This window comes from Protomyctophum bolini (genome assembly GCF_963924005.1).
Source record: "Protomyctophum bolini genome assembly, chromosome: 11".
Lineage (NCBI taxonomy): Eukaryota > Metazoa > Chordata > Actinopteri > Myctophiformes > Myctophidae > Protomyctophum > Protomyctophum bolini.
In genome coordinates, this window is record NC_137872.1 from 7,063,585 (window position 1) to 7,075,450 (window position 11,866).

Sequence of the window (11,866 nt, forward strand, 5' to 3'; positions counted from 1 at the left end):
AGATGGCGGTGTTGCACTGCGTGTTGCACAGCATGCCTCTCACTCCTAGATTTAATGACAATAATAACAATCAAAACACAGTTTTCCTTCACCTATGGATGGAAGAGCAACAAAACGGGAGTCCCAACGATTAGAAATATATATCTGCACTAAACTACCAACATGTTGAGACTCCCCTTTTCTGCTCTTCTCAACTTTTGTCGTCCATTTTTAGGAGGCGTGCAAAGTAAGGACTTTTACTACTCGGGACCCTGGATGTAAACAAGTCTCCCCCCCCCCCCCCGTCTGGTTTTATCCTCTTTAGCAGTTTTTGTATTGACCTGTACCTACCTTCATTGAACTGTATCCATTATACATACTGTTAATACAATTTACAATCAATCACTTCCCTTAACGTTTATAGCATGACATATTCCACAGATAGCATATTTCCCTTAGAGAAATAAAGCTAACTCCTGGCATGTATACTGTAGAGACCAGAGCAACAGGTTCTGCATGTTATTCAGATATAGTAGGCTACAGTGAAATATGCATGAATAATTTATATAAAAACGTAACGTTTTAAATGGACAGATTACCTGCCATATGTTTCACAGTCTTGTTGTGGCTGATGGCTGAGTCCAACCACCACACCAGCTGTGAGCTGTCCTCAGTGTGTGTGTGTGTGTGTGTGTGTGTGTGTGTGATGGCTGATGCCAACCTGATCTCACCTGTCCTGAGTCAGACTAATTACCAGAACTTGAAACAAAGGCCCAATCCCAAATTCACCCTTTGTCAAGTCCTGCCCAGCATGGTTGTGCCCCTCTTCGCACCCATTCCTCTCTCTCTCCATCCACTACCATTGAAATAACATGTTTATCAGTTTGATATTCTGTGCGTTCAATTCTTATTTTAAACTTGGTGTCAGTAAAAAAGGAACATCACAGGCCCAGCATGGTGACTGCAGGGCATATCAAGTTTGTTTTTAGTTTTCTTCCCAAAAAATGACGTTTTATCAAATTCAACATAAACAATACGGAACCAGGGTGGAACAAGGCAGAAATAGCCTGCTGGTTGGTCAGTCGGGGACCAATCAGAAGTCTGACAAAGGGTGAACCCTCATTGACTTTGGTGACGTCAGCTGTAAGTGCTTGAGGGTGAGAGGCTGCAAGGGCTCCACATTGTTGTGAAAGGAATGGGACAGCACTTCGTTGATGAGAAGGTATGAGTCCGCCATTCATGACACTTAAAATAAACTGTCCTTATTCACAGTGCTTTAAACATATATGTAGGCTAACCCAAAAGGTCTAGGCTAAAGCCGAGGCTTTAAATTATTATGCCTACCTATTTGAAGAGTAACTTTCTTAGTTATACAAAACAAAACTGCTTAGTTCAACAAAAATAAAATCAATATAGGCATCAGCAGATTTTAGCATGAGATAACCCAGAATACAGAAATACGTTTCCATGTCCTGCATCTATCTCTGCTTGGCCTATTATATTATATTCCCCCCTGTGAAACAGCTAACAGCCCTAAAACGAAAGCAGCAAATGAAAAAAGATTAACACTCATCTTTTACTTTCTCTAATAACCTAAAACATGAACCTTGGTTGAAAAAAGTTTTCCTTGTGCTTTAATACAAATGATGAAAACACAAACAAGCAAATTCAATCTAGAATCCAGAAAAGTAATAGGCTACAAACAATTTTATTTATCAGTAACAACATACAGAAATAAGGAAAGTAAAAGTCAACAAAATGCCAAAATTACTTTGTTTTTTTTTCTATCTTTTTGCAAAAAAACATACAACATTAAACAAAAACATTTCAGTCTTCTCTTTGGATTTCCAATTCATTTAAATATATATATATATATATATTAACAAAAAAACATGTGTTGGCGTTCTATTAATAAAATATATTGACAAAAATGTACATTTTCTTTTTATGAATTTATATTTTAGTTAGTAGTTGGTTCAGATCCCCATGATTAGAAAACATACATTAACCACTTCAACCCTACATTTTGGCCATTTGAAAATAGCCGATCTACAAACTCACAATGCGTCGCAACGCATTGTGAGCTTGTAGATCGGCTTTTTCAATAGACTTTGTACACATTTTGAACTTGTGAAATGGGACATTCTGCAATATGAGTACTTTTACTTTTAGTACTTTAAGTATCTTTTTAAGTAGATTTTCAATTCCGTACTTTTACTTGTAATGAAGTAGTTCTTCCACCACTGGTAAACATGTACTAAACATGTAATAAACATGTATAGGTGTTTACCGTGGTCTCACTCAGACACTTTTGTGTAACTTTCACCTTGTGTTATATTATTATAAAACATTATAATTATATTAAAACTATATTATGCGTCTAACACTACGATCATATTCATTAATATAAGTATATTAATATTCATAATATGATCATTATAAGATGTCTTCTGGAGATTAAATAAATCAAAACGAGACTGAACATGAATTCAAATAAATTAAATAGTACCAGAAACCTGCTAAAGTGTAACAAAATATACGATACAAAATGTAACGATATACAATGTATGGTAAAATAATGATACAATGTATGGCTCCCTCTCTCTGCTCTCGTAGTGCATTTAAAACATTCATCAATTGGCAGTTAATTAATTAAGTAACTCATTATTCATCCATGTCATTAACGTACAATTATCGTGTCATTAACCACTTACAGTAGGCCTACTGTATGGATCAGTGGTTCCCAGACCTTTTCACGTCAAGGACCCTAAATTGACACTAATCAGCCCACGGACCCCCGTTTGAAAGTAAATGCCAGGGACCCCCATGAGAGACGATTTGTACGGCTCTAGCAGTGATTCCCAACAGGCCAACAGCACGCGCACACACAAGGCCCCTCCCTCTCTATCCTGATTGGATGAAGGCTGGGCCACCTAGCCAAAAACGAAAACCTACGGTATTTAGACCCCAGGGGTTAACTGCAGGGGACAGGGAGGAACTCCTTATATGGTCAGCAGCACACTCTATAGTAGGGAGGATTATCACAACAAAACAAAACAAAAATAAGTGATATTTGAATTAAGTGAAAGCACTGAATATACCTTTAATCATTTAAATGACCCAGGTTATTAGCAGTATAGTAACTTTATTTCCATTCTAAATGTAACGATAACTTCGGTAAAGTTCGGAAACACGCGTAACGTTTTCCTGACACATCGTTTTGATTAGTCTCTTCCTACTCTTTTAACTGACCAACCGTTTTGCCGTGGAATATTCCTTCAAAACAAGGAAGTGGGGTTTAATTACTTAACTTCATCTATAAATGTCCGTCTGTCTGCTCGCCCGCCCGCCCGTCTGCCTGCCAGCCCGTCTGCCTGTCTGTCTGTTCACATGAGGTCAAATAAAATCATCACCTACTGTGATCACTACTTTATTATCCTTAATAATAACTAATATCCCTTAAAAATGATTTTTTTTAAAAACACATTTTCACTACGTACACGTCATGTTCTCTCTCCTAATGGTACCAACATCATGTTCTCTCTCCTAATGGTACCAACATCATGTTCTCTCTCCTAATGGTACCAACACCATGTTATCTCTCCTAATGGTACCAACACCATGTTATCTCTCCTAATGGTACCAACATCATGTTCTCTCTCCTAATGGTACCAACATCATGTTCTCTCTCCTAATGGTACCAACATCATGTTATCTCTCCTAATGGTACCAACATCATGTTATCTCTCCTAATGGTACCAACATCATGTTATCTCTCCTAATGGTACCAACACCATGTTATCTCTCCTAATGGTACCAACATCATGTTATCTCTCCTAATGGTACCAACATCATGTTCTCTCCTAATGGTATCAACATCATGTTATCCCTCCTAATGGTACCAACATCATGTTCTCTCTCCTAATGGTACCAACATCATGTTATCTCTCCTAATGGTACCAACATCATGCTATCTCTCCTAATGGTACCAACATCATGTTCTCTCTCCTAATGGTACCAACATCATGTTCTCTCTCCTAATGTACCAACATCATGTTATCTCTCCTAATGGTACCAACACCTTGTTATCTCTCCTAATGGTACCAACATCATGTTATCTCTCCTAATGGTACCAACATCATGTTCTCTCTCCTAATGGTACCAACATCATGTTCTCTCTCCTAATGGTACCAACACCATGTTATCTCTCCTAATGGTACCAACACCATGTTCTCTCTCCTAATGGTACCAACATCATGTTATCTCTCCTAATGGTACCAACACCATGTTCTCTCTCCTAATGGTACCAACATCATGTTATCTCTCCTAATGGTACCAACACCATGTTCTCTCTCCTAATGGTACCAACATCATGTTATCTCTCCTAATGGTACCAACATCATGTTATCTCTCCTAATGGTACCAACATCATGTTATCTCTCCTAATGGTACCAACATCAATACAGCATGGAACTGTGGACTAAATCATATCGACAACGACAACAAAATATTCTTTAGTTTTGGGTCTGAGAGGCTAAATGTCATCAAATGGCGGCTCCGTGACTCAAATGCAGAATAAATAACGGGCCTTGATGTGAAAAAGGTTGAAAACCACCGTCTAGATGGACAGGATATTTACAGGACGGTGACCCTGAGAGACATTTGACCTCATGCAGACGGCGGCTAACTAGGTGTAACCTCCCATTGACAGCCCATTCATCCAATCAGAAGAGTCCTATCTGATTGACTGACAGGCCATTCATCCAAACAGGGGGGGGGGGGGGGGGGGGGGGGGGGGGTTGGTTCAGGATCATTTGAGGATGGACCATTTAATCTGTTCTTTGGCTGAATGAAAAACCTGCATAATGAAGAGAAGAGAAAAAAAATTACCCATTTTGACCTGAGAAAAGATTCTACAAATGTCTTCTTAAATCCAAACAGTTTTCTGATTAAAAAAACCCATGTTTCTATATCAGTGGTTCTCAAACTATTTCATGCCAAGGACCCCCAAAAACTATATGTTATATGTAAATATGTTGTTCCAGGGACCCCCTCCCCAGAAGCAAAGATTTTGGTTAAAAACGTTTGCTCTGAAAGAATATATATAGTCAATGATTTGCGACACATTTTCACGGGTTTTTCAAAAATAGCAGATCTACAAGCTCGCAGCGCGAGACATGGCCAAAGCATTTTCGGGGGTCCCCAGGGGGTCCTCAGCCAGCCAAAGACGTTGAGAACGCCTGCAGGTCAAATGAAAATCATACTTTGAAATAAATAATAAATAATAATAATTAATCTTTTTAAAAAGTCTGAGAATCCAAGACAATCCTCCAGGTTGGAGCAGAAATGTGATACTGTATTCCGCCAGCAGATGGCGCATGGACCTCACTTAATGGGGGACAAAAGCTGTGTGTGTGTGTGTGTGTGTGTGTGTGTGTGTGTGTGTGTGCACAGCAGAACTCACGTTAGTAGTCAAAGCCAGTTTGTCAGTAATGTGCTGTTAGGGTTAAACACAACATCAGTTAGAGAGGCGCACACACACACACACACACACACACACACACACTGCAAGTACAGATTAATTGCACAGGCAGCCATGCAAGTATGTATGACACAAAAGCAAGTGAACACGCAAGCAGGCAGAACAGTTCATGCGCACACACACACACACACACACACACACACACACACACACACATACACACGCACGCATGCACGAGCACACACGTTATCCATACATGAGGCAGTACGGTTGTTATCCATCAATCCATCCATCCAGCCATCTTCAACCGCTTATTCACAATCGGGTTGCGGGGGTAACAGAGATTTCCAGTGTTAGGGACTGATCGTTATTAATGCACCGTGCGTGCGTGCGTGCACAGCAGGCGACAGCGGGCCGTCCTGGGTGAACCCCTCCTGGTCTGGGCAGAGAGCGGAGCTCTCGGACCACCTGTGCCGAGGAGGGGGTCTGTTCCAGGACAGCCTCGCACAGAGCTTCCACTACGACCTCAAGGACCGTCTGCTGCACCGCGCCAACCTGCACCCCGCCCTCTGGACTCCCCCCCGGGCACCATGCCCACCCTGCCCACCTCTGGGACCACGCGGAGTGTCCCGGGTACTACCAAGTCACTATACTAGGTAACATTACCCTTTCTCATGTCACGTGAAAGCAGGGAATCATAGCTTCAAATGGACATGTTGGTTGTTCGGTTTGACCCGCCAGTTTTGGAGACATGGCTTATAGTCAGATAGGGGTGCACGATTATGAAATTATGACCGATATCCAGTCTCCGATTATTTTCAGGGTCATATCTGACCGATTCCGATATTATACAGAGGACCACAATGGAAACAAGCCTATAGGGGGGCCTAGGCCCCATAGGGCTGGTGAAAGCCCATTATATTATTTCTGGTGAAAACCGATTAAATAATCTGTATTATGTTGCGACCGTTCCGATACCGATATGGCCTGTTCCGATTATGCTACCGACTTAATTGTGCATTCCTACTTATAGAGTAAATGTCTTGCAGAGAAACAGGGAGTTGAGAAAACAGGCTTGAAAGGTTCACTTCTTCTGTGGACTCTAACATTACAACACCTAGCTACATGTTTAAGCATTTATTTCATATTTACATGTCTTCTGTGGACTCTATAACGTTACACCTAGCTACATGTTTAAGCATTTATTTCATATTTACATGTCTTCTGTGGTCTCTAACGTTACACCTAGCTACATGTTTAAGAATTTATTTCATATTTACATCGATTTCAGCTCCGACACTTATTTCAGACATGCTCTAGTATGTGAAGAGTCTGCCTGTGTTAAAATGCCGCACTACGAGCTTGCAGATCTGCTATTTTTCAATAGCTAAAGTATAACATAATGTTTAAAACACCAAAAGGAGTTTCCCGCCCAGAATGGACTAATACTAGTTTTTTTTTGCATACTAGTTTTTTTTTTGCACCATAACAACTTTTGATAAATAACGATCAGTCCCTTGTGTGTATGTGTGTGTGTGTGTGTGTGTGTGTGTGTGTGTGTGTGTGTGTGTGTCACCTGTGCTACACTCTGTTCAGATAGTGGGTTCTCGTCCGCCTGTAATACAAAAAAAGAGAGATTCAACATGTTACAATGATGCACACACACACACACACACACACACACACACACACACACACACACACACACACACAGTGTTCAAAACGTTAATGGTTTAGTGAGGGTTAATATGCACGTCTTCACTCCATGCATTCTGTCTGTCTGTCTGCCTGCCTGTCTGCCTGCCTGCCTGCCTGCCTGTCTGTCTGCGCATTATGACATCATAGTTAGTTACAGTAAGTCTCTAACATCATGACATCATAGTTAGTTACAGTAAGTCTCTAACATCATGACATCACAGCCTGGTAAAGACTGGTATTAGTTAGGTGGGAAACTGGTGGAGAAAAAAAAGAAAAGTGCAAATGGAATCTGGCCCAAATCTATCAATCAATTTTGATCCAGATGACCTAGATAGATTGATAGATATATCAATCTATCTATAGGTCATCTGGATCAAAAGTTCATTTTTGGCTATGGCGCCGTGCGCCATTTTGAATGCCGGGGGTTTTTGCGAGGGACCTGGAGGCTACATCTGTTATAAAGGGTCCACGGAGGTCAAATCAATCATCAAAACACTGTTGCCAGAGGATGGTCACAGAACATATTGCTTGTGACTCTACTACAACCTCAGGCAACACAGAATTCCTACATTTTTCAAGATGGCAGCCAGTTTTCAAAATGGCTGCCACAGGGCCTACGTTTTGGACTATCTGAGGCTGTATGTACTATAATATGTAAATCTTCATTTTGACATAAGAGAATATGTTTTGTTTCTGTTTTTCTTTCAAAAATCTGAAATTTCCCACCTGACTGCTAGTCAGCACGGTTAGCTTTTCCTATAAGTCCTTATTGAAGGACCTGAGGTTAATTGGCTTAAGTTAAGTTATACCGCGGCGTTGCAGAGTCTGAGTTAACTCTTCCAGCGTTTGCAGCCTTTCAGGCCTTAGGAGGCTCTCCCATTGGCTTAGGCGGCGTTTCAGAGTATGGGTTCAGACTCGGGGCAGCCAATTTCCCCTAATATAAGCCCTCAATGGGGTGTTGGGTTTTAGTGATAATTCACTTATTTCCATCGAATTAAGTAGTAAAGTGTGCCACCTGGGATACTATTTACATTATGAAGAAAAAAAAGGAAAATTAAAAAAAAATCCAATGGCAGCCCTCAGTCAGATTTGGTCACATTTTGTCCAGAGGGAAAAGGGTAGGTGGTTTAGGATGCAGCCCCCCCCCCCCCCCCCCCCCCCCGTCTGTCTCTATCTCTCTGCCTGTCTGTGCGTCTCACCCTCTGCCTGTCTGTCTGTGTGTCTCACCCTCTGCCTGTCTGTCTGTCTGTCTCTCCCTCTGCCTGTCTGTCTGTCTCACCCTCTGCCTGTCTGTCTGTCTGTCCGTCACCAGTGATGTAATCAAACAGGACGAAGCCATAGGCCTGTTCTGAAACCAGCTGGACCAATGGGAAGGCAGGAGGAGGGACCGGGGGGGGCGGGACAAGGGGAATGGAAAGGAAATATGGAAAGGAAATGAGGAGAGGAGAGGAGAGGAAAAGGGGAAACAGGAAACAGGTGAGAAGTAGAAACCAATGATCAGACAGAATGTTTCAATCAAAAGGATGCTTCGGTTCATTTGATTGGTCGGCCCCGTGTTGATTGACAGGTTTCTTACCCTATAGTTGACCTTCTGTAGCACCTGCTGCACATCGCTCTCCAGGATCACCCTGCATGGCCACACCCACAAAAAAACAGCCAATCAGAGAGAGAGACCTTATAGGGGGAGCCAATTAGATGTCTCGATATGAATCATTATAAATTATACAACAGGACGCAATCTGATTGGTTGAAACAGCTTTCTAGCCGTGCTTTCAACCACGACAATGGCACCCAGCAGACTGGGTGGCTAGGCTAGCTAGTTTCTGTTCTCTCAGAGTGCAGCAGACTGGGTGGCTATAGGCTAGCTATCTTCTTGGGACATTAAAGGGATAGTTCCAAATAGTTTAACTTAAGCTGTATGAAATACTTGCCGTCAATGACTGCCAATGACTTATTTAACTTCTTCCTAGACTGCCAACAACGTGTTTCAGACTGGTCAGATTTTTGTGTCCATATCACTACGCCCAAAAAATTGTTCCATGTGATAGAGGGGTCAAAGTTGAACGAAAGTTCTGGTAATATTTTTGAAATTGGTACATTTATATATTTACAATATTTATTCATGAATTTATTTACAATATTATTTATTCATGTATTTATTTACAATATTATTTATTTGTGTATTCATGTATTTATTTACAATATTATTTATTTGTGTATTTATTTACAATAGTATTTATTCATGTATTTATTTACAATGTATACAGGTACAAAGTTTCTCATTGGCTGTATTCATCCCTCCATCATTCAGTACATTGTCTCTCATTGGTGGATTCTTACCCTCCATCGATAATCTCATCCACCACCAGATATGCCCCGTCCATGTTGTCCAGCAGGGAGCGCCGTTCCACGTTCTTCCTACAATTACAACATATTGATTATTCAAGACCTGCTGCGTTTTATTTGAAGTTTTCACCGTCTGTCGTCTGTTTTTGAACCAAACCAATCAGAACGTTGCGTCCCTCCAGGCTATGGTTTTCGATGGTGACGTAATGACGATATGTTTTAGTGTTGGGAGGATTAAAGGTAATGCTCCTATGTATACATGTGTAATCTGGCACCACTGCCGATCAGGCACAAGTAGTCATTACTGACATTTTACAGTTTGTAGCGGTCGAAAGTACTGCTACAAACTGTGTGGTCCCCGGACCACATGGGGACCACCTGGAACCCCCTCCAGGGCCCCTGGGGGTCCCTGGACCACTTGGGGACCACCTGGAACCCCCTCAAGGACCCCTGGGGGGTCCCCGGACCACCTGGAACCCCCTCCAGGGCCCCTGGGGTCACCGGACCCCTGCTCTATGGAGATCAGACGTAATCTATCTCATTAGACATAATGAGCATGGACCTTGCGTGGTCATTGGCTGATAACAGCAGCGTGTAACTATAGCAACGGCCCCTTCCAGCCGTAGGAGACAATGTGAAGAGCTGTCTGTCAATCCGACTCCCTGTAAACATGCTACATGGTTACCACGACAACCATGGCAGCAAGCTGAGGGTGTTGCAGTGTGACACACACACTGTGTGTGTACGTGTGTGTGTGTGTGTGTGTGTGTGTGTGTGTGTGTGTGTGTGTGCTCTCTACCCACCTGAGGATCTGACTCAGAGAATCAAACAGGCAGTTCAACACAGACATCAGCATCAACTAGAGAGAGAGAGAGAGAGAGAGAGAGAGAGAGAGAGAGAGAGAGAGAGAGAGAGACATCAGTATCAACTAGAGAGAGAGTCTCCTGAACGATGCCTTCCGGGCGTGTGCGTGCCTGAGTGTGTGTGCATGCGTGCGTGCGTGCGTGCATGCATGCATGCGTGCGTGTGCGTGCATGCACCTCATTCTCCTGGGGGCTGCCGACCACATAGAAGAACAGGTCAATGCTGCTCTTATACACTATGGTCATCCCTTCTAGAAACGCTATCTCATCTGGAGAGAGAGAGAGAGAGAGAGAGAGAGAGACATAGAGACACAGAGAGAGAGACACAGAGAGAGAGAGAGAGAGAGAGAGAGAGAGAGAGAGAGAGAGAGAGAGAGAGAGAGAGAGAGAGAGAGCAAAAGTAAATAAATACATGGATTTGATCATCTTCACAGTAACAAAACAACTGATTTGTCAACTAAACACACGGTTACTATTACAACAAAGTGGAGGTGATCAAAAGGAATAGTCTGAACGCTGGTGACTTTTAGTTTTATTCATGACTGAAACTAATTAAAGTCCTACTTTGTGACCCCCCCCCTCCCACACCCTCCACCCCCCCCAGACCCCTGCCCCCCCCCCTCCAATGATGAGGGATGTGAACGGAGAGACACGAAGAAGGTGGAAAGGACAAGAGGAAACGTGAGAAAGGGAAGAATAGAGAAGAAATGTAAAGACGCCATGTAAGGAGAGAAGAGAGAGAGAGACATAGAGAGACAGAGAGAGAGAGAGAGAGGAAACAGGAGAAATGGAAGACGGGCGAGGGAGAAAAGGAGGAATGCAGGAGGTGTCTAAACAAAAGGAGGATTCCTCCTCTGTGTGTGTGTGTGTGTGCGTGCGATCATCTTACAACATGAGACGTCATTGGCTGACGCTAGCAGCATAGCCTGGAGGCTATGCTAGCTAGCTAGCGTTAGCCTCGGGTCGGGAACATTGAGCTAGTGTGATCTGTACTGTAGTACAATGCAGGTCTTACTGTCTGCCTTGTGTTTTATTGGAGTGGGCGTGTCTTAGTGAAGGGGGCGTGTCTTACTGTCTGCCTTCTGTTTTATTGAGTGGGCGTGTCTTACTGTCTGCCTTGTGTTTTATTGATTGGAGTGGGCGTGTCTTACTGTCTGCCTTGTGTTTTATTGGAGTGGGCGTGTCTTATTGAAGTCGGCGTGTCTTACTGTCTGCCTTGTGCGTCTTGTTGAAGGACATTCCTCTCAAGTTCTTCTGTTCCTTCATGACGGGTAGAGGTCAGGGTCGTAGTACTGAAACACACACACAGCGCCTCCTAGAGGTCAGGGTCCGGAGTACTAATTGCCATTGCCAGGTGGTGATGTAATACTTTAATTAAATGCTTCATGTAAATGAATATAAACATGTCATTACCTTGGACAGCAGTCGGTTCCCATCGTTTGTCCAGGATGAGAACAGCTTTGACTGTGTAGAGAGACGGTTCCTACAACACAATGAC

General features: G+C 42.7%; 1 pseudogene across 1 annotated transcript in view; it reads right to left on the reverse strand.

The window, feature by feature from the left end:
- Positions 1-1,590: 1,590 nt before the first annotated feature.
- Positions 1,591-11,866, reverse strand: part of LOC308324442 (coatomer subunit zeta-1-like) — a 10,689-nt pseudogene continuing 413 nt past the window's right edge. Inside the window, exons 2-10 of the transcript XR_013966221.1 lie at positions 11,782-11,851; positions 11,577-11,660; positions 10,546-10,637; positions 10,309-10,364; positions 9,500-9,577; positions 8,736-8,787; positions 7,038-7,076; positions 5,444-5,476; positions 1,591-4,837 (exon numbers count right to left, since the gene is read on the reverse strand). The product of XR_013966221.1 is annotated as a coatomer subunit zeta-1-like (transcript). The remainder of the gene's footprint in view (positions 4,838-5,443; positions 5,477-7,037; positions 7,077-8,735; positions 8,788-9,499; positions 9,578-10,308; positions 10,365-10,545; positions 10,638-11,576; positions 11,661-11,781; positions 11,852-11,866) is intronic.